The sequence below is a fragment of the Heterodontus francisci genome, unplaced genomic scaffold (assembly GCF_036365525.1).
Source record: "Heterodontus francisci isolate sHetFra1 unplaced genomic scaffold, sHetFra1.hap1 HAP1_SCAFFOLD_102, whole genome shotgun sequence".
In the NCBI taxonomy this organism is placed as follows: domain Eukaryota; kingdom Metazoa; phylum Chordata; class Chondrichthyes; order Heterodontiformes; family Heterodontidae; genus Heterodontus; species Heterodontus francisci.
Window position 1 is genome coordinate 4,268,531 of NW_027140380.1, and position 23,206 is coordinate 4,291,736.

At 43.8% G+C, this 23,206-nt stretch overlaps 2 non-coding genes across 2 annotated transcripts; both read right to left on the reverse strand.

Moving 5' to 3' along the window:
- Nucleotides 1-15,943: 15,943 nt before the first annotated feature.
- On the reverse strand, nucleotides 15,944-16,017 carry trnat-ugu (transfer RNA threonine (anticodon UGU)). The gene has a single exon. It is a non-coding gene; the product is annotated as a tRNA-Thr (tRNA).
- A 6,539-nt stretch (nucleotides 16,018-22,556) lies between these two features.
- Nucleotides 22,557-22,638, reverse strand: trnan-guu (transfer RNA asparagine (anticodon GUU)). Its single transcript has one exon. It is a non-coding gene; the product is annotated as a tRNA-Asn (tRNA).
- Nucleotides 22,639-23,206: the final 568 nt, after the last annotated feature.

The window sequence follows — 23,206 nt, forward strand, 5'->3', positions numbered from 1 at the left end:
ACTTACCAGATAGTCATCAAGCATGCAGCTTCTTCCAAATCAATGAACTATCTGCTTGCCTGTGATGTCACAGCTTAACAGATCCTCACCAAACAGCTCCTTCCACTGCACCGAAGCAAGAACCAAATCATGGAAACTCACCCCAGCGGCTCTCTGTTTCCCTGCTCTCACTCTCCATTGTGATGTCACTCCTGCCTTGCTCTGTCTCCAAGTCTGTGCTTTTGACGCACTTCTTATCTCTCTGTTCCGTCGTGCTCCTGTGTCTCTGGTCCAAAATTAGACTTTGATGAGAAACGAACCCACACCTTTGAACATTTCCTCTATCATTATTTATCAGGTCCAACACACTATCCATTGCACCACAGAGCCACATATGTTTTAAGAAACATCACCAGGGCCTTTGATCTTGTCAGCAGAGATGGTCTCTTCTTCTTTCCACAAGAACATGCACAGTTCCATCAGTTACAATGGAGCAACATCAGACACTTTCAAGATCAGCAGTGGGGTAAAGCAGGGCTGCTCGCTGGCGCCAACTCTCTTCGGAACAGAGGAACATAGGACTAGGCCATTCAGCCCGTCGAGCCTGCTCGACCATTCAATTTAATCATGGCTGATTATCTACCTCTATGCCCCTTTCCCCTGCTATCCCCATATCCCTTGATATCATAATTATCAAGATTTCTATCAATTTCTGTCTTGAACATGCTCAATGATTGAGCTGCCACAGCCTCTGGGGTACAGAATTCCAATGATTCACCACCATCTGAGTGAAGAAATTCAACCTTTTCTCAGTTTTAAACGGCCTACTCCTTATTCTGAGACGATGTCCCCTGGTTTTAGACTCACCAACCAGGGCAAACATCCTGTCTACATCCACACTATCACGCCCTGTAAGAATTTTGTCAGTTTCAATGAGATCACCTCTCATTCTTCGAAACTTTAAGGAATACAGGCCCAGTTTCCTCATCAGACAATCCCACCATCCCAGGGATTAGTCTGGTGACCCTCTGTTTCACTCCCTCTATGGCAAGTATATCCGTCCTTAGATGAGGAGACCAAACTGTACACAATACTCCAGTGCGGATTCAACAAGGCTCTATACAATTGCAGCAAGACATCTTTACTCCTGTACTCAAGACCCCTCGTGTGAAGGCCAACATACCATTTGCCTTCCCAATTGATTGCTGCACCTGCACAAGAGCTTTTAGTGTCTCAGGAACAAGGACACCCAGGTCCCTTTGGACATCAACACTTCCCAGCCTCTCACCATTTAAGAAATACTCTGTCTTTCTGTTTATTCTACCAAAGTGGATAACTTCACACTTATTCACATTATATTCCATGTTCTTGCCCATTCACTTAGCCTCTCCAGGTCCCCTGGAAGCCTCTCTGCATCCTCCTCACAACTCACACTTCACCGAGCTTTGTGTCATCTGCAAACTTGGAAATATTACATTTAATCCCCACATCCAAATCATTTATATAGGTTGTTAACAGCTGTGGCTCCAACATTGATCCTTGCAGTACCCCAATAGTAACAGCCTGCCATCCTGAGGAGGACCCGTTATTCCTGCTCTCTGTTTTCGGTCTGTTAACCAATTCTCAATCCATACCAGTATATTATCCCCAATCCTATGTGCTCTAATATTGTTTACTCACCTCCTGTGTGGGATCTTACCAAAGGAAAATGCAAATACCACACATCCACTGGTTCTCCTTTATCTGTTCTGCAGGTAAAATCCTCAAAAAACTCAACAGGTTTTTCAAACCTGTTTTCCTTTTCATAAATCTATGTTGACTCTGCCCAATCATATCATTATTTTCTAACTGTCTTGTTATCACATCCTTTATAATTGGTGTATTCTTCTCCATGGTGCCATTGTACGCTTTCAGTGACTCAGATGGGGGTGTTCACCTGCACATCAGAGCTGACGACAAGCTGTTCAACTTGGCAAGACTGTGCGGCAAGACCAAAGTGGGTAAATTCCTAGTCTGTGAGTTGCTGTTTGCTGATGATGCTGCGCTGACATCCCATAATGAAGTTCACTTACAGCAGCTTGTAGATAGCTTCTCCCTGGCCTGCAAGGAATTTGGACTGACGATCAGCCTCAGGAAGGTCAAAGTTATGGGCCAGGACGTAGAGACTCCACCTTCCATCAACATCGACAATCTCACTTTGGAGGTTGTCAACAGCTTCACATACCTTGGATCAACAATCACCAGCAATCTGTCCCTTGATACTGAAATCAGCACCAGGATTGTCAATGCTGCAGCTGTCATGTCAAAGTTGAGAAGATGAGTGTGAACCGACAGCAAACTGAACGATACAAAGCTCCACGTGTAACAGGCTTGTGATCTCAGCACCCTCCTTTATAGTAGAGAAGCATCAACAACTTATATAAGCCAAGGAAAGCAGCTGAACAGCTTCCACCTCCGCTGTCTCAGATGGATATTGGACATCTCCTGGCAGGAGAGAGTGCCGAATGCGGAAGTACACCAGCGTGCAGTGATCCGCAGCATGTTTGCCCTCTTGAGTCAGCGGTGACTCTGTTGACTGGGCCAAATGAATGACGGTCACATTGCCAAATACACGCTCCATGGTGAGCTTGCTATCAGCATGAAACAAACAGGTTAGGAAAAAAATTGAAGTCATTTGGGCGGCACAGTGGCACAGTGGTTTTCACCGCAGCCTCACAGTTCCAGGGACCCGCGTTCGATTCTGGGTACTGCCTGTGTGGAGTTTGCAAGTTCTCCCTGTGTCTACGTGGGTTTCCTCCGGGTGCTCTGGTTTCCTCCCACAAGCCAAAAGACTTGCAGGTTGATAGGTAAATTGGCCATTATAAATTGTCACTAGTATAGGTAGGTGGTAGGGAAATATAGGGACAGGTGGGGATGTTTGGTCGGAATATGGGATTAGTGTAAATGGGTGGTTGATGTTCGGCACAGACTCGGTGGGTTGAAGGGCCTGTTTCACTGCTGTATCCATAATCTAATCAAATTGGAGAGGTTTGAGTTAACTAAGGAGAGTGGGCATGGATTTATAAATGGGAGTTCATGCTTGACAATTCTAACTGCATTTTTTTATAAACTTTCTGAGAAAGTTGATGAAGGGAATGCAGTGGATGTTGTTTATTTGGATTTTACGAATGCATTTGAAAAAGTACCACTTGCAAATTCCACACAAGCAGTACTCAGAACTAAACCTGGGTCATTGGAGTTGTGAGATTGCAGTGCTCACCACTGTATCACCTTTAGAATGTGGATAGAATAAAAAGTGAGATTGGATGGACAGAAGCAGTCTGAAAAGATGGCTCAAACAAAAGGTGAAAACCCTGAAATGTTAATTCTTATTCTCTCTCCACAGATGCTGCCCGAGGTGCTGAGCATTTCCTGCACTTTCTGTTTTTATTTCAGCTTTGCAGGATGTTGCTTTGATCAGAAAAAAATGGATGATCGGTTGTGGGCGCCAGTGAAATTCCACAGGAGCAAATAAAAAGTTCACCAATCGTGGCTCGTTGGTCTCGGGGCATGATTCTCACTTTGGGTGCATAAATGATTAACATGCGAGAGGTCCTGGGTTCAAATCCCAGACGAGCCCTTCTCTGTTGCCATTTTTAGTTTAAGGTCATCGATTGGTTTCAGCCTTCCAGAAAGCGGAATCGATTTCCAAACTGAGCCTGCTTGAGGACCGGGGAACTGGATTCGAAGAGCTTGTCGACAAAATTGAAATGAACAAAATATACAGATTGTCAAGTGGGAATATAAGGTTGCAACAGTAACTAAAGGCCTGCTCGGGTCAGCAAATGTAACCCGACCCAAGCCTGACAGCACCACATCCGACCTGGTCCGAGTCCTTTCATTTTTTCCCGTGCCCGAACCGACCACCAGAATTTTCAGTTAAACTTGCTTCCGTTTTTCACTTTTTAAGCTTGTGCAGATAAGGCAACAAAAACTGTAACTGGACTTGAAAGGTTGTTTAAATGTACATAAAGATTAGAGCTGTGTACCGGAGGTGATGAGCTGAAGATTGTTACCATAGAAGTTAGTGATTGTTAGGTCACTGGTTAAAGAGAAAGTCATGGAGTTGTGCCCAGACAGGTTGCCTCACACTGTATTAATTTAAATATTGCCAGAAGGCTAGAAAATATCATTATACATTCCCTAGACTCCTGCTTTACAGGTTGTAATACGTTCTGCAAGTTTATCCAGAGAGCAGCTGAGATGCAGAGACCAGGAAGGTCTTGAGTGATTAATTATTATAAAATATACATTCTTATATTAAAGAGATTGTGCTCTACCTTCGATGGAATCGCTCACTGCAGACTAGTGCGGAGTGTTTCCCGCCTTAACGTCCTGGCTGTCACTGGATCTTGAGTCTAGGCCTCTGGATTACTGGTCCAGTAATCTTTGAAATTTCTCCCTTGATTTAATATTTTAATCTGGTAAGTCAGATTTTACAAAAAAAAAATTAACTTATTTAAGACTGCTTCGTATTTAGCAGTGTCAAATGAATAAAGACATTAAAATATATTCAACATTATATATCAACTATTAAGTACTAATGCCCAGCTTTGTATATAAAAAATGCCTCTTAATTTCATTAATTATCCATAAACACTGAGGCCACATTAAACTAAAAGCAGCGATTTATCAAGTCTGACACTTAATTAATTAAATATATTCCAAATTCAGAGCATAATTCATTGTCTTTCCCCTATAAATCTCTTAATTTGCATTACAAGCCTCCTTTACTTTACAATCTTTATTCAATACAATATGTTTTGAGGCAGGCACGAGACGTCTTGCCAACCCCTAACGGGATGCAGGCAATTCATTTGCAAACTGTGCACTTAAAGAAAAGGGTGAAGTTGCTATTAATGCAGATTGAAGCTGTTCAACTGCTTTTGTCACCAAGAATACAAAGCACGAAGGAAAACCAAGAGAGAAACCAAAACACAAAAAGGTTAAATTTGTGTCAATGAAAAATAGAACTCATTAAAAACATCTTATTACACAACAGTGCAGCAACTGATTACATTGTAAATATTTCATTAAGATTAAAATGGCAAAGACCTTCAACACCCCTAGAATCAGGAAAGGGCAAGAAAGAGCTAACCAGATAATTATGTGCCTGTGGCTGAGTTCTGCTACAATGTACACAAAAACTGTTTATTGATTAGTACACAGTAAGTTGAAATACCAAGCAGAGTAGGAAGTACACTTCAAAAGATCTGCAGTTTCCAGTGTTTCACTAACACAATTCGAACACAAGGCATTTAGAGTATTCGAGTGTGTCTGACCCAGCCCGGCCTGACCTGAGCCCGAATGCCGAACCCAAATGCCGAACCAGGAGGAGCGACCCAAACCCGACACATGTCATCAGGACCCGTCGGGTTAGGGTCAGGCAGGTAGCCATATTCAAGCATTAACTGAGACCTGGCTCCAAAAGCAACAAAATTGTGTTCTGGTCTGGAATGGAATTCTTCAATTGTTTCTGTTTGGCTTGGATTGACTCATCGATTTTCTTGTTTTTCACTTTGTCGATGACTTTGAATAATTGTGGATCCTTCTTCAGGGTGTCTTCTTTCACCAGGTAGTTCTGACCTCTGATGATGTTGATCGTAATCAGCTTCAATTTGCTGATAGTTTTGGAAGTGAGCAGATTTCCTTTGCTTGAGTTTACAACATGTAACTCAGTCTGACATGTGGATCCATGGGAGGATTTGAAAGCTGTCCTTGCATTGGAGCATACAGTTGCATCCATCCAAACAGAGGTAGAGTAGAAGTGACAGTTCAGTCTGTCAATCATGGGACGTTTAATCTCAGGGTTGTGAGTTTGAGTGCTATTTAGATTTTCCCTATTTTTCGGCTTCAGTAGCAGAGAGTACAAGGAGTGTTTGAAATGAAATTCAACAACAGTATGAGAAAGTCTCACTTTCATTCGGGGCTCTTAACTCTCTGCAGCATCTCGCTGTGAAAGACTGAACTTTATCTCATTTCTTTTTCAGCTGGGAGTCAGTGCAGCTCAGTGGGACTTCTGGCTGTCTCCCACCTCACAATTCATCAGTGCTGAGAAAGCAATGGGAAATATTACTCATGGCTGTTTAAGCAGAGGACACCGATTTAAGGTGATTGGGAAAAGAACCAAAGGCAACATGAGGAAAAACCTTTTTTTACGCAGCGAGTGGTTAAGATCTGATCTGTACTGCCTGAGAGTGTGACGGAGGACGGTTCAACCATAGCTTTCAAAAGGATATATGATAATTATCTGACGAGAAAAAAAAAATCAGGTTTTCATGGAATACATGAGGATGTGGCATGAGCTGAGTTGCTTGTGCAGAGAGGCAGCACAAGCACGAAGAGCTGAAACCTCCTTTTGTGCTGTAAGTATTCTGTGATCTATGATTCTATACAAAGTGAAACCAACACTCACATCTGAGAAACTGACAGGTACAGTGTAAACCCCACACTAACAAACCAGCAAATGCCAGGGACAGATTAAAACAACAGGCCTAGACAAGAAACTGACAGATACTGTGTGAAACCCAAAAATCATTTCGCAGGATTTGGCAGGTAATGTGTAAAAACCTCTCTTCCATATCCATACTGCAAGGTACAAAGAAAAGTAGGTACAAAACCAGGCTCATACATGGAAGACTGAGAGATAAAAAGCAAAACACAGACTCACCTACAAGAGACAGACCATTACAGAGAATAAAACACACTCACTTAGAGGAGGTGCAGATTAAAAGCACATGCATGTAACAGAAATTGATAGGGATAGAATCAAACCCTTTATCACACATGACACGAAAATTGGTGGTGTCGTAAATATTAGATTACAGGACGATATAGATCGTCTGAGGCATAGAATATAAGAGCAGGGCGTTATGATGGAGCTGTATAAAATGCTAGTTAGGCCACAGATGGAGTACTGTGTACTGTTCTGGGCACCACATGATAGGAAGGATGTGATTGCCCTGGAGAGGGTGCAGAGGAGATTCACCAGGATGTTGCCTGGACTGGGGAATTTCAGCTATGAAGAGAGACTGAAAAGGCGAGGGTTGTTTTCCTTAGAGCAGAGAAGGCTGAGGGGAGAGCTATACAGAATTATGAAGGGCATTGATAATTTAGATAGGAAGAAAGTATTTCCATTAGCAAAGGGGTTAATAACCAGGGGGCGTAGATTTAAGGTAAGGGGCAGGAGGCTTAGAGGGGATTTGAGGAAAAAATTTTACCCAGAGGGTGGTTGAAATCTGGAACACACTGCCTGAAGGGGTGGTAGAGGCAGGAACCCTCACAACATTTTAGAAGTATTTAGATGAGCACTTGAAATGCCATAGCATACAAGGCTACGGGCCAAGTGCTGGATAATGGGAAATGGAATAGTTAGGTGCTTGATGGCTGGCACAGACACGATGGGCCGAAGGGCCTGTTTCTGTGCTGTATAACTCTATGACTCTATATCAGAAACTGATAGATCTGGACAAAAGCTGATGCTCACATACAAGTTGTTGAAAGATAGGTGGTGAAACTCACATCGCAATAGCAGAAACAAACAGTCACAGATCAAAAATTGAAACATACAGAGTAAAAACCCACATTGTCACACCAGAAATTCACGGTTACGAAGAGAAGCTGACTCTCTCCTCCCAGGCACTGACAGGTACAAAAGAAAACACGCACGAACATTCCAGGAAATGAAAGGCTGCATTTGCTGACAATGCCACCACTAAGTGGTGCTGCATCAGCACATGTGCAAAAGCAGCCTGTTCAAATAAAACGTCCCAGTCAGCGACGTTCTGGCAGCTGCCAGGACTAAAGATGGCGCTGCTCAAATAATCACACAAAGGCAATGTAAAGCAAAACAAAGGCCATGTGTTTACATGGCAGCAGGGAATGGCCAGAGAGATCAGGCGGGGGAGAATGTTCGGAGAGAGCGGGGAGGAGGAGGAGAGCACACCCACCGCCACCAAGGTCTTCGGCCGCTCCCTCCCCACTTCCCCCACGCTCTCAACTTGCTTCCCCCACACTCTCTCCCCGCTTCCCCCACGCTCTCTACTTGCTTCCCACCCCTCTCCCCGCCCTCTCCCCTCACTTCCCCCGCTATGTCCCCCCACCCTCTCCAACCCCCACTTCCCCCGCCCTCTCCTTCTGTTAAGCTATTCCGTGACCTTGTCCTATCAATACCTTCTCCTTTGTTATCTCTTGCCCCACCCCCACTTTACTTGCTTAAAATCCTTTACATTTCTTATATCTGCCAGTTCTGAAGAAGGGTCACTGACCTGAAATGTTAACTCTGCTTCTCTCTCCACAGATGCTGCCAGACCTGCTCAGTTTTTCCAGCACTTTCTGTTTTTATCATCGATTTTCTTCTTTTTTACTTTGCTGATGTCTTTGAATAATTGTGGATCCTTCTTCAGGGTGTCTTCTTTCACCAGGTCGTTCTGACCTCTGATGATGTTGATCGCAATCAGCTTCAATTTGCTGATAGTTTTGGAACTGAGCAGATTTCCTTTGCTTGATTCTACAACATGGAACTCAGTCTGACATGTGGACCCATGAGAGGATTTAAAAGTAACTTGGATGATCCCTCGTGGATCCCTAGTGGAGGAGTATCTGATCCATGGGAACCCAGGTTCAATCCCGGGTTTCAGCAATTCTGCTTCCTTGTGCGTCCCTTGCCTTGGTTCTGATTTTCCAGTTGCACAATTTACTTTGAAATTATTTACCAAGCACCAGTGGATTGAATTTGAGAAACAACACAGAGTTATTTACAGCACAGAAGGTGGTCCTTTGGCCCATCATGTCCATGCTGGCTCTCCCTGGAGCAATCTAGTCAGTTCCACTCACCAGCTCGATCCCTTTCCTCCTGCAAGTTTCTTTCCTTCAAGTATCCATCCAATTTCCTTTTCAAATCATTGATTGTCTCTGCTTCCACCACACTCGTGGGCCAAGTCATTACCACCCACAACATAAAAAAGTTCCACCTCATCAAGGATGCGAAATATTTATATCTTCTATATTTAGCTTATTCTCTATTTCTATGAGAATAGACTGGCAGTCAACATGAAAAGGAACCCAAAAATCTTTGAGCAGCATGTAAATGATAAGTGGGTAGTAAGAGGTAGAGTGCGGCCGATTAGGGACAAAGAGGGTAATATATGCTTGGAAGTGCAGGGCAATGTTAATCTACTTAATGAGTACTTTGTATCAGTGATCACTAAGGAAGTGGAATTGGACAAAATATCAGTGGAAGTGAAGAGAGTAGAGGCAATGGAGAGGGTACAAATTGAGAGAGGGAGGTACTAAAAAGGCGGAGCAAAGCGGCACCGCAAAGTGCTTCGTGATAATATCCAGGGCATCACTAAACCAGCAATCCGCCGCCTGGCTCGCCGCGGCGGGGTCAAGCGGATCTCAGGTTTGATCTATGAGGAGACTCGCGGGGTGTTGAAGATTTTCCTGGAGAATGTGGTCAGGGATGCGGTCACCTACACTGAGCACGCCAAGCGCAAGACGGTCACTGCCATGGATGTGGTGTACGTTCTGAAACAGCAGGGCTGCACTCCACGGATTCGGCGGCTGAACAACTCGACCCTTTCCAGCAAACACACAACAAAGGCTCTTCTAAGAGCCACCCACCGCCTCACACAGAGAGAGCAGTGACCTGGAAACGGGAGCTGGGATAGGCTGTTCAGAACTGACTGGAATAAATCTGTGCTGCATTCGGGAATAAAACTGGAATCCCCGAATTTGACATTTCACTTGCAGCAAGGATGTGCAGTGGATTTGATTTTCTAAACGGGCTGTGTAAACAGTGCCTGAGGTTCCACAGTTAGTTATTTCCCCAGTCGACACATGCCCTCAGTGAAATGCCACACCTTCTTCTTTGGCCTCCTTGTCTCGAGAGACAATGGGTAAGCGCCTGGAGGTGGTCAGTGGTTTGTGGAGCTGTGCCTGGAGTGGCTAGAAAGACCAATTCGAGAGTGACAGACTCTTCCACAGGTGCTGCAGATAAAATTGGTTGTCAGGGCTGTTACGCAGTTGGCTCTCCCCTTGCGCTTCTGTCTTTTTTCCTGCCAACTGCTAAGTCTCTTCAACTCGCCGCACTATAGCCCCGCCTTTATGGCTGCCCGCCAGCTCTGGCGATCGCTGGCAACTGACTCCCATGACTTGTGATCAATGTCACAGAACTTCATGTCGCATTTGCAGACGTCTTTAAAGTGGAGACATGGATGGCCGGTGGGTCTGATACCAGTGGCGAGCTCGCTGTACAATGTGTCCTTGGGGATCCTGCCATCTTCCATGCGGCTCACATGGCCAAGCCATCTCAGGCGCCGCTGGCTCAGTCGGGCCTATAAGCTGGGGATGTTGGTCACCTCGAGGACTTCTGTGTTAGAGATACGGTCCTGCCACCTGATGCCAAGGATTCTCCGGAAGCAGCAAAAATGGAATGAATTGAGGCGTCGCTCTTGGCTGACATATGTTGTCCAGGCCTCGCTGCTGTCGAGCAAGATACTGAGGACACAGGCTTGATACACTCGGACTTTTGTGTTCTGTGTCAGTGTGCCATTTTCCCACACTCACTTGGCCAGTCTGGACATAGCAGTGGAAGTCTTTCCCATGCACTTGTTGATTTCTGCATCGAGAGACAGGTTACTGGTGATAGTTGAGCCTAGGTAGGTGAAGTCTTGAACCACTTCCAGAGTGTGGTTGCTGATATTAATGGATGGAGCATTTCTGACATCCTGTCCCACGATGTTCGTTTTCTTGAGGCTGATGGTTCGGCCACATTCGTTGCAGGCAGTCGCCAGCCTGTCGATGAGACTCTGCAGACACTCTTCAGTGTGAGATGTTAATGCAGCATTGTCAGCAAGGAGGAGTTCCCTGATGAGGACTTTCCGTACTTTGGTCTTCGCTCTTAGACAGGCAAGGTTGAACAACCTGCCACCTGATCATGTGTGGAGGAAAATTCCTTCTTCTGAAGACTTGAATGCATATGAGAGCAGCAGGGAAAAGATGATCCCAAACAGTGTGGGTGCGAACAGTTCCGGATCCAAAACGTTAACTCTGCTTCTCGTTCCACAGATGTTGCCAGACCTGCTGAGTGGTTCCAGCATTTCTTGTTTTTATTACATTGATTTAAATTGTCGACCTGGCAGAAAGTTTGAATTCGCAAAAGGCGCCAACTTCAGTGTCGGAAAGAAGTGATTACTGGAAAATCTATTTAAAGTTGTTCGTAAAATATTTTCCACCAACCTTTAAAAACCTTTGTTTATTCCGCTATTTTCGCCACAAATTCCTGGCGCTATTTTACGCACAGTTTTAACCTGTCATTTTTTTCCCATTTCTTATCTGTAACTGGCGGTAAAAGACTCCATTCAGCAATCCTTAAGGGACCAATAACTCGAACTTGGTGTGGAAAGGAATAAATTAGACTATTGGTAATTCCCTTCACACAGGGATCAGGGGGACAGTGAGAAGCCACTGAAATAGTTGCTTAAACATTTTAAATAGATCCTATTCTGTCCTGTTACTGACATGCTGGAATTAGACAGTAATCAGCCCTTTCACAGAGACTGTGGGTGGCTCTGAAAAGAGCCTTTGGGTTATTAGATGACATTTTGGCCGCTTTCCTTTTTCTGGAAGCTCTGAGCGCTGGTTTTCTTGGGCAGCAGCACGGCCTAGATATTAGGCAGCACCCCGCCCTGTGCGATGATCACTCCTCCCAGCAGCTTGTTGAGCTCCTCGTCGTTGCGGACGGCCAGCTGCAGGTGTCTGGGGATGATGCGGGTCTTCTTGTTGCCCCGGGCCGCGTTACCGGCCAGCTTGAGGATTTCAGCGGTCAGATACTCGAGCACAGCAGCCAGATAGACCGGGGCTCCCGCACCCACACGCTCAGCATAGTTACCCTTTCTCAGGAGCCTGTGAACACGGCCCACCGGGAACTGCAGTCCAGCCCGGGAGAGCGAGACTTGGCCTTGGACCGAGAGTTCCCGCTGGTCGTTCCTCTTCCAGACATTTCCACAATCTCACAAATACTTTCACAAAGAATGGATAACTACCTCAGCATTAAGCATCCACATGGGGTAGACAGGATGGTCAAGCAGTCTGAAATGGTGCATTCAGATCACAACGCTCTCTGGAGGGGTGGGTTTAAATCCCACTTCTGACAAGTTGTGCTTTGACATGACTACAGGCATTTGGGAGCAGTGGTGAAAAACACAGAGCATGAAAGAATGTTGACAAGCAAAATCAAAACGAATTCAAAGATATTTCTTCAATACATGGGAGTAAGAGGCAACAGAGGAAAAAGTAGGGCCCATCAAAGAACTAAAAAGTAACCTATGTGTCAGGGTTGAAGATGTTGGTATGTTTGTTAATGAATACTTTACTGTCTTCACAAATGAGGGGGTGATGCAGACATTATAATTAAGGAGAAGGAGTGTGAAGCATTGGACATGATAAACTGAGGGGGAGAAGAAGTATAAATGGGATGAGCATCCTTGAAAGTGGATAAATCATCAGGGCCGGATGAAATGTACCCCAGGCTGTTAAAAGAAGCCAGTGAGGAAATAGTGGAAGGTCTGACCATCAGTTTCCAATCCCTCACTGGATACAGGTGTGATGTCAGAGGATTGGAGGTCTCTGCAATAAAAGCAAAATTCTGCAGATGCTGCAAATCTGAAATAAAAACTATTAGTGCTGGAAATACACAGCAGGTCTGGCAGCATCTGTGGAGAGAGAAACAAAGTTAACATATCTGTTCTGATGAAAAGTCACTGACCTGAAATGTTAACTTTGCTTCTCTCTCCACAGATGCTACCAGATCTGCTGTGTATTTGCAGTACATTTTGTTTTTATTGCTAACATTGCACCATTGTTGAAAAAGGAAGCAAGACCGAATAATTAAAGGCCAGTCAGCCTAACCTCAATAGTGGGTGAATTATTGGAATTAATTCTGAGAGACAGGATAAACTGTCACTTAGAAAGGCTCAGATTAATCAAGTATCATCAGCATGGATTTGTTAAGGGAAGCTCCTGTCTGACTATCTTGAGTGAATTTTTTGAAGAAGTAACAATGAGGATTGTGAGGGTAGTGCAGTTGATGTGGCCTACATGGATTTTAGCAAGACTTTTGACAAGGTCCCACATGACAAACCGGTTAAAAAAAATAAAAGCACATGGGATCCAGGGGAATGTAGCAAGCTGGACATAAAATAGACTCGGTGGCAGGAAGCAAAAAGGAATTGGGTTTGGGTGTTTGTGCAACTCGAGGTCTGTTTCAAGTGGTGTTCCACAGGGCTCAGAACTAGGTTCCCTGCTTTTTGTGGTATAAATTAATGATTTGGACATGAATGTAGAGGGCATAATCAAGACGATTGCAGATGACATGAAAATTGTCCGTGTTGTTGATAGCGAGGAGGATAGCTGGACACTGCAGGAAGAAATCAATAGACTGGTCAGGTGGGGAGAATAGTGGCAAATGGAATTCAAATTGGACAAGTGTGAGGTGATGTATTTGGGAGGTCAAAAAAGGCAAAGGAATACACAATTAATGGGAGAACACTGAACGGTGTAGAGGAAGTGAGGGACGTTGGAGCGAATGTCCACAGATCCCTGAAGGTAGCAGGACAGGTCAAAAAGGTGGTTCAGCAGGTATATGGAATCCTTTCCTTTATTAGCTGAGGTATAGAATATAAGGGTGATCTGGGTGTCCTTGTCAATAAATCACTGAAAGCTAACATGCAGGTGCAGCAAGCAATTAGGAAAGCTAATAGTATGTTAGCCTTTATCGCAAGAGGATTTGAGTACGGGAGTCGTGAATTCTTGCTTCAATTGTACAGAAACTTGGTTAGACCGCACTTGGAATACAGTTTTGGTCTCCTTACCTTAGGAAGGATATTATTGCCATGGAGGGAGTTCAACGAAGGTTCATCAGACTTCTTCCAGGGATGGTGGGACTGTTGTATGAAGAAAGGTTGGAGAAACTGGGGCTGTATTCTCTAGAGTTTCAAAGAATGGGAGGTGATCTCATTGAAACCTACAAAATACTTAAACGACAGTCAGGGTAGATGCAGCTAAGATCCCTGGTTGGGGAGCCGAGAACCAAGGGAAGGAATTTCAAAATAAGGGAGTAGCCGCTTAGGACAGAGATGAGGAGAAATTTCTTGACTCAGAGGTTTGTGAATCTTTGGAATTCTCTACCCCAGAGGGCTGTGGAAGCTCAGTCATTGAGTATGTTTAAAGCAGAGATTGACAGATGTCTAAATACAAATGACATAAGGGAATATGAGGAAAGTGTGGGAAAAGGGCATTGAAGTGGACGATCAGCCATGATCATATTGAATGGTGGGGCAGGCTAATGGGCTGAATGGCCGACTCCTGCTCCTATGTTCCTATGTTCCTAACTCCACATGATCAGCGAGGCACAGCCTCAGGCCGACTTGGTGGGTGGTGCAAACAGATATTACTGCTTCTGATCTTCACCAGAACAGAGAGTGAGATGTAACATTGATCATCAATCAGACTGTGAGAGAATACAACAGAATAAAACACATGGAGAGACACTGTGGAATAACAAATAGATTTGATTGGAATGTTGAATTCTGATTGGAATGGATCAAACAGCAGATTAAATTGGGATTCTCATTGATCTGGGACAGAAAAGAGAAACTGATGGAAAGAAGGGAAGAAGAAAGAAAAGAAAGGATGGAACTGTTCACTTTTTTCAGTTTTTTCACTCACCCATCAAAGCTGGATAAAAAAAGTTGCAAATAACAGAGAATTTCACCAGAAAGGGAGATTAAGTGCTGTCGAAACCTTGGATCGAAGGATGCCCCAACAGATCATTTGTTTAACTGTCTCCTCACTGGGGGATTTCAAGCAGTGAGTAATATTATTCTCTACTTTTGTTAAATGAACCCAGAACTGTCACTTGGAGTTAATATCTGTGTTCCGACTCCTGAATTATAAAATTGTGACTTTATCAATATTTTCTGGACACATTTCCAGCTGAAAGAGCTAAGAACTCTTTTCTAATTTACACAATACTATATACACACTCTTCAAGCCTCCGAAGCTGGCATCCTTGGTGCTGCTCTCTCCTCTCCCAAACCTCATCTCATTTGACTGTTACATCATCACTCAGACAGTGGGAGGGGTTGATCCCACTGTCTTCAGCATTAACCCTTTACATCCTTATACTACACTGTCTGTCAGAAAAAAATGGAGAGAGGGAACTTCCTTCATTTATCGAAAAACCAGCTGCTCCCAGTTGAAAATCAACTCAAACCCATCAGCGAGAGAGAGAGACTGTCAGAGAACTTCCTGCATCCAGTCCTGACCCTGTCACACTCAGCAGATGCTCACCCAGACCCCACTCTCATCAACACTGAACATTGTTACCGAGACACTTCAAATACTGTTGAGAAAAGGCAAGAAAGGTCAAAGTTCACAGCTGTTTTGAATAGAACAAAGTTTGATATCTCCTCACCGTTTCTCGGTAACCACATGAGACAATGGTTTTCTTATTTGGTTCCTTTGATTTTTCTTGTTCCTGACTGAGAAATATTCCAAACCTCAGATCAACCCTCCCACTTGTGTCGTGTCCCAGTCTCAGTTACAAGCAACACATAATGACACACACACTTTGAAACAAACAACACGGTCACACTTTCCTTCAGTGAGATTAAAGTCGAGCTTTTTTTCCAGGTTGAATGCAACTGTGAACAAATTTGTATCAAAGAAGTTGTCTTTGAAATATCAGCACTGAATTTCCGTCCGAGGAGGAAGAGCCATTCCAAACTCACATCCTTCACAAAGGCTGTTTTCTCCTGTGAATGAAATTCATCATGAAATTTGAATTCTCAGCTAAAGTTCACAAGACACAGACATAAATGTTGATACGGAAACTTCTCAAGCATATTGCAAATATGAAGTAAAGCTCCGCTGGGAATCGAACCCAGGATCTCCTGTTTACAAGACAGGTGCTTTAACCAACTAAGCTACAGAGCCAGATCACAAGTGCTGTTGCAATTGAAATCTGAGGTGGTTACTATTTATTCTCATCCCACTTCTCCACAGGTCACAACAAAAATTTTAACTTTTCCCACTTACTGATACAGTCAATCATCTGCTCTATTTTTCCCAGAATAGAAGACACTTAATGAACAACAAAATTATCAGTTTCTTATAGAACAAGTTTTAACTAATCATGAAGTAAAGCATAAACACACAGGTGGAAATTTTAAAAGTTCCCTTTTTACCTTAACCAACATTTAAAGTCCCTTTCTTACCTCAGCTGAACACACGCACACACACATACTGAAAAAAAAGGGATTTTTCTATACAATTCAGGGCTCTGTTAAAGACAATAAAACACTTGGACTGATTACTTGCTCATTTCTGAAGAAAACAGCAGATGAGATATGTTGTTCCAAAATTGACATACAGTCTAATTTCCGAGTACATGTACACAGGTCACTCGGTTCTTTTAGAAGAGTTTATTTAGAGGCGGGGTTGAGAATTAATTTTAGCAGGCTTTCTTCAAAGACAGAATATGAGACGAATTGACACAGTGAACTCCTCAGAGTCTTTTCAAGATTTGCTGCAAAACAAGGCGGGTTGCGGTCTTCTCTCATTCCTTGACACTTCTTCTGGCTAACTTTATCAGCTGCTCACTCCAGAAGCTAAAACACAATGACTGCTACAAACAAAAGCTTGCGATTTTTCTGCCCTCTTTGGTGCGCGCTGCTGCTGCCGGGCTTGTCCAATTAAGAGGCACGACTGACTTCTCTGTCCACATTTCCCCGTTCCCAGGGCTTCTGTTCTACATTTAACTTGAGTCGTGACAACTTGTCAACATAGTTGTCAAATTAATACTTTCAGTGCCCTCTTGAAAAAGAACTGGTCTTACATTTATTCAGTTTGATTATAATTTCCTCAACAAAATAAAATTCACAAAAAAAAAATTCGAAGTCCCTTCCATAACATCATGTACTTTCCCTGAGCTACAGGTTATTGCAAGTCTCTCTGGCGGTGTTTTTTTCTGTTGATTTTGCACTCAGGTTCTTTCTGAATCCATGTGTTTGCAGTTCTTTGTGCGTGAGAGACATGGTGATATGCTTAAAGATTTCCCAACCAATTATTCATATCTCCGTCTTTCTCCGAACTTTGTACAAACACATTAATGTGGGAATCACACACACCAGGCCGTCAAACCTCTCCGCTAAACATTGAAAGGTGACAGTGTTTATTGTGACGGGGTTCCATTTATTCAGACACATCTGGTATAAAGGTAATAGTGATCAAGATGTGATTCACACATGTAATGTATTTGTATATTATGTTCATGAGGTAATGATGTAAATAAACACGTCCTTGCACTTCCCACACTTGGTGTACATTTTCTCTGCTGATGCCCCCTGAATATATCAGAGAAAATGGTGATGAGGATGAGATAAAAGTCCGAAAATATTGGCAGCAAACAGCAGCAGGGACTGCAGTGAACCAGGTCAGCCAGCTCCTGGTGAGCTACCTGCTCGGATGGTGGAGGTTTTGGGTGGATTGTGTGAAGCCTGGGCCACAGACTGTCTCCTCAGTTGAATGAGATGCCGCAGGGTCTTAGTGTGCATCCGATTCAAAGTGATATTTTGGGAAAATATGGGTACACCCAAGGGATACATGGCTCGGAACATATGAGAGGGCTCGAGAACCATTCAGTTCATATATTGAAAGAATTGAAATGTTTTTCAGAGCTAATAACATATTGGAATGTGAAGATGAAAATATAGAGGTCAAGACTCAGAATAAAGCAATTCTTGAGGGCAAGAAAGCAATTTTGCTAATGGAAATTAGCCTGGAAGTGTAGGACCAGCTAACAAAGCTTCCTGCTCCTATCAAGGCAAAAAATGTGCCATTCAAAACAATCATCACCAAGTTAGAGGAACATTTCAACCCTAAGCCACTAGAGATCACGGCAAGCTAAAAATTTGGAACCAGAAAGCAGAAAAGTAGTGAAACAGTTGGTGAGTACATTGTGGCACTGAAGAATTTATCACTGCATTGCAGCTTTGGCACATTCTTAGACGGTACATTATGAGACAGATTTGTGCTTATATTGGTGAATGAGAAAAGATACTAAACACACAGAATCCTACATTTGAGCTAGCGTGTCAGATTGCTCTTTCCATGGAGATAGCATCAAAGAATGCTCGGGAATTTCATCCTGTGCCAGTGATAGTAACACACTTCAGGGGAGCTTAAAAAAAAACTGGAAAATGGGCTTTCAAATGGCAGATAAAATTTACACAGAGAATTGTGAAGTGATACAATTTGGGAGGAAGAATAAGGAGAGGCCATATAAATGAAATGTTACAATTCTAAAGTGGGTGCAAGAACAAAGAGACAATGTACACCAATCTTAGAAGGTTTGAAAAGGCTGCTAAGAGAAAACAGGACACTTGGCTTTATTAATAGAGGCATAGAGTAAAAGTAAATAAGTTATGATAAACCTTTATAAAATACTGGGTCTGAATGGCCTACTCCTGTACCTCCACAGAAAGCTTCCATTCCAGGTTTACACACACTTGTCAGGATCATTCTCCATAGATCCCACCACTCCATGCAAGGATATCTCCCTCACGATCAGATCACAGGTCCTTAGTCCTACCACATCCAGTCATGAATGATGGTGGACAGATTAGATGAGGAGGCTCCAAAAACATCCCCATCCTCAATGATGTTGGAGCCAAAGCTGAAGCATTTCTAACAATCTTCTGTCAGAAATTGCTCAGTGGATGATTCATCTCGGCCTCCTGAGGTCCCCAGCATCACAGTTTCCAGTCTTCAGCCAATTCGATTCATTCCACATGATAGTAAGAAACAGATGAAGGCACTCGATACAGCAAAGACTATGGGCCCTAACAACATTCCGGCTCTAGTTCTGAAGACTTGTGCTCCAGAACTAGCTGCACTCTCAGCCAAGCTGTTCCAGTAGAGCTACAACACAGGCATCTACTCGACAATGTGGAAAATTGCCCAAGTGTGCCCTCTCCATAAAAAAAATCAGGACAAATGCAATCTGACCAATTACCACCCCATCAGTCTATTATCAATCAGCAGCAAAGTGATGGAAGATGTCATCAACAGTGCGATCAAGCACCACACACTTGGCAATAATCTGCTCATCGATCGGTTCTGCCAGGGTCTCTCGGATCCAAGCAAATACTAGCAGGTAGAGTATAATATGGGAAAATGTGAGGTTATCCACTTTGGTAGGAAGAATGGAAAAGCAAAATATTACTTAAATTGCAAGAGACTACAGAATGCTACGGTGTAGAAGGATCTGGGTGTCCTTGTACATGAATCACTAAAAGTTGGCATGCAGGTAGAGCAAATAATTAGGAAGGCAAATGGAATGTTACCTTTTATTTCAAGGGGAATGGAGGACAAAAGTAGAGAAGTCTTGCTGCAAATGTACAGGGGTGTTGGTGAAAACACACCGAGAGTACCGTGTACAGTTTTGGTTTCCTTATTTAAGGAGGGATTTCCTTGCAGTGGAGGCAGTTCAGAGAAGGTTCACTGGATTGATTCCTGTGATGAAGGGGTTGTCTTATGAGGAGAGTTGAGCAGGCTGGACCTGTACTCATTGGAACTGAGAAAAAATGATAGGTGATCGTATTGAAACATATAAGATTCTGAGGGGCCTTGACGGGGTAGATGCTGAGAGGATGTTTCCCCTCATGGTGGAATCTAGAACTCAGGGACACGGTTTCAGAATTAGGGGTTTTCCATTTAAGAAGGAAATGAGGCGGAATTTCTTCTCTCAGAGATTCATTAATCTTTGGAATTATCTAGCGCAGAGAGCAATGGAGGCTGGATCATTGAATGTCTTCAAGACTGAGTTCGACAGACTTTTATCAACCAGGAAGTCAAGGGTTATGGGGAGCAGAAAGAACGTGGGAGTGAGGCCATGATCAGGTCAGCCATGATCCTATTGAATGGCGGAGCAGGCTCGAGGGGCAAAATGGCCTACTCCTGCTACTATTTCTTCTGTTCTTATAACCTCGTTGCAGATTGGTTCAAACAGAGACGAATTTTAGATTAGATTTTTTTTTTTAGATTAGTGATACAGCACTGAAACAGGCCCTTCGGCCCACCGAGTCTGTGCCGAACATCAACCACCCATTTGTACTAATCCTACACTAATCCCATATTTCTACCAAACATCCCCAACTGTCTTTATATTTCCCTACCACCGAACTACACTGGTGACAATTTATAATGGCCAATTTACCTATCAACCTGCAAGTGTTTTGGCAGGAAACCGGAGCACCCGGAGAAAACCCACGCAGACACAGGGAGAACTTGCAAACTCCACACAGGCAGTACCCGGAATCGAACCCGGGTCTCTGGAGCTGTGAGGTTGCGGTGCTAACCACTGCGCCACTGTGCCGCCCCAGAATGAGTGGAATTCCAGAGGAGAGGTGAGAGTGATTGCCCTTGAGTGAGTGTGGCATCAAGGATCCCAGCAAAATTGAAGTCAATTGGAATCGGGGTAAAACTCTCCACTTGGTGGAGTCGTACCTCGCACAAAGCAAGATGGTTGTGGTTAGTGGAGGCCAATCATGTCAGCCCAGGACATTGCCTCAGGAGTTTCTCAGGGTAGTGTCCTAGGTCCAGACATCCTCAGCTGTTTCATTGTTGACTCAGAAGAGTCAGAAGCGGGAATGGTCCCTGCTGATTCACAATTCCTCAGATACTGAAGCAGTCTGTGCCCACAAGCAGCAAGACCGATACAACATTGAGGCTTCAGCTGATAAGTGACAAGCAACCTTCTGGCCACACAAGTGCCAAGCAGTGAACATCTCCAATGAGAGAAAATCAAACCATCCACCTTTTGATATTCAGCAGCATTACCATCGCTGAATCCCTCACCATAAACATCTTGGGGGTTACCATTGACCAGAAACTAAACTAGACCAGTCACATCTATGCTGCGGCCATAAGCGTCGGTCAGAGATTGGGAATTCTGCAGCAAGTATCTCACCTCCTGATACACCAAAACCTGTCCACTATCTACAAGGCACAAGTCAGGAGTGTGATGGAATACACCTCACTCAACAACACTCAAGAAGCTCAACACCATCCAGGACAAAGCATCCCACTTGATCAGAACCTAACCCACCACCTTAAACATTCACTTCCTCCACCCCAGTACACAGTGGCTGCAGTGTGTACCATCTCCATATGAACTGCAGTAACTTGCCAAGTATCCTTCAACAGCACCTTCCAAGCCCGTGACCACTACCACCTCGAAGGACAAGGGCAGCAGATGCATGGGAACTCACTATCTGCAGTTTCCCCTCCAAGTCACTCACCATCCTGACATGGAACTATAACCCCATTTCTTCGCTATTGTTGGGTCACAATCCTGGAACTCCCTCCCCAATAGCACTGTGGGTGTTCCTACACCATATGGACTGCAGTGGTTCCAGAAGGCAGCTCACCACTACATTCTCAAAGGCAATTAGGGATGGGTAATAAATGCTAGACTTATCAGCGATACTCGCGCCCAAGAATGAATAAAAACCAAATCACTCTCCAAAGATTCCCCACAATTCCGGCTTGGACATTTACTTCAGGAGCACAGAGCTTTATATAACTACAACATGAGTTCCAATCTTCAGATTCCATTAGCCTTTCACATTATTTTCTACCAGTCCACTAGCTTTTAGTGATTCAGCACTCGGGTCTCTGCTTCCCCAGTTTCTAACATCTCACCACTTATAAAAACACTCTGATCTATCTTTCGTAGGTCCTAGATGACCCCTCATTTTAAACTCCATCTGCCAAAGCATTGCTCACTCACTTAATCTATCAAGAAGATTTGAAAATAAATTTCTTGCCAAAGGATAATGTTCTGCTTCTGCTCCCTCGCCGTTTGCTTTTCCAGTTAGTCTTTCATTTGGTGTAAATCCAGAGAAAGTAAAGATGGAAGGAAGGGAGGGAGGGAAAAATCTTCCTCCTTTTCGTGATCCCAATTTGATCTTCATTCCAGTCCAATTTGGTGAAGAATTCCAATTGTCTGTCTCAATTTTAATAAAGTATAAACAATTCTGGAATCACCTTCTAGATATTTAGTTTAGAGATACAGCACTGAAACAGGCCCTTCGGCCCACCGAGTCTGTGCCGACCATCAACCACCCATTTATACTAATCCTACACCAATCCCATATTCCTACCACATCCCCACCTGTCCCTGCCACCTACCTATACTAGGGGCAATTTATAATGGCCAATTAACCTAACAACCTGCAAGTCTTTGGCATGTGGGAGGAAACCAGAGCACCCGGAGAAAACCCACGCAGACACAGGGAGAACTTGCAAACTCCACACAGGCAGTACTTGGAATTGAACCCAGGTCGCTGGAGCTGTGAGGCTGCGGTGCTAACCATGGCGCCGCCAAGATATTGACAAGAAGAGGTTTCCAGGCCGACTTAACACAAAATTTCCCCCCCTGGAAACAACAATGCACTCGACAGTTCATAAACTAACAAGGATGGGATTTGAACCCACACGCGCAAAGCACAATAGATTAACAATCCATCATGTTAACCTCTCCACCACCTTGTCAACTGTTTTGGTGTGATGGTCACCTTCAGCACAGATCCTGACTGTGCAGACAGATGTGCAATGATGGAAACGTAGCTTCTGTTCGTAAATGAAATTTCCATCACATCAGGTCATGGCCTGTTGGGAATGGAGCGGTGTGAAACATTCCAGACCATGTCCAACACGTTTCTACTCAGTGTGAAAACTCACCACGGAAAGACTGGAACATACAAACATTTGATCACACCATGATCAACATCACTCAGACACCTGAACCATTAGGTCAATGACGAAGTCATGATGACTTCTAATTTCTCATGAAATGACAACTGAACTGACTGGAAGAATTGCTTTAACTCCACATGATCAGAGAGACACAGCCTCAGCCGACTTGTCAGGTGGCGTAAACAGATATTACTGCTTCTGATCTTCACCAGAACAGAGAGTGAGATGTAACATTGATCATCAAACAGACTGTGAGAGAATACAACAGAATAAAACACATGGAGAGACACTGTGGAAAAACAAATAGATTTGACTGGAATGTTGAATTTTAATTGGAATGGATAAAACACCAGAAACAGCAGAT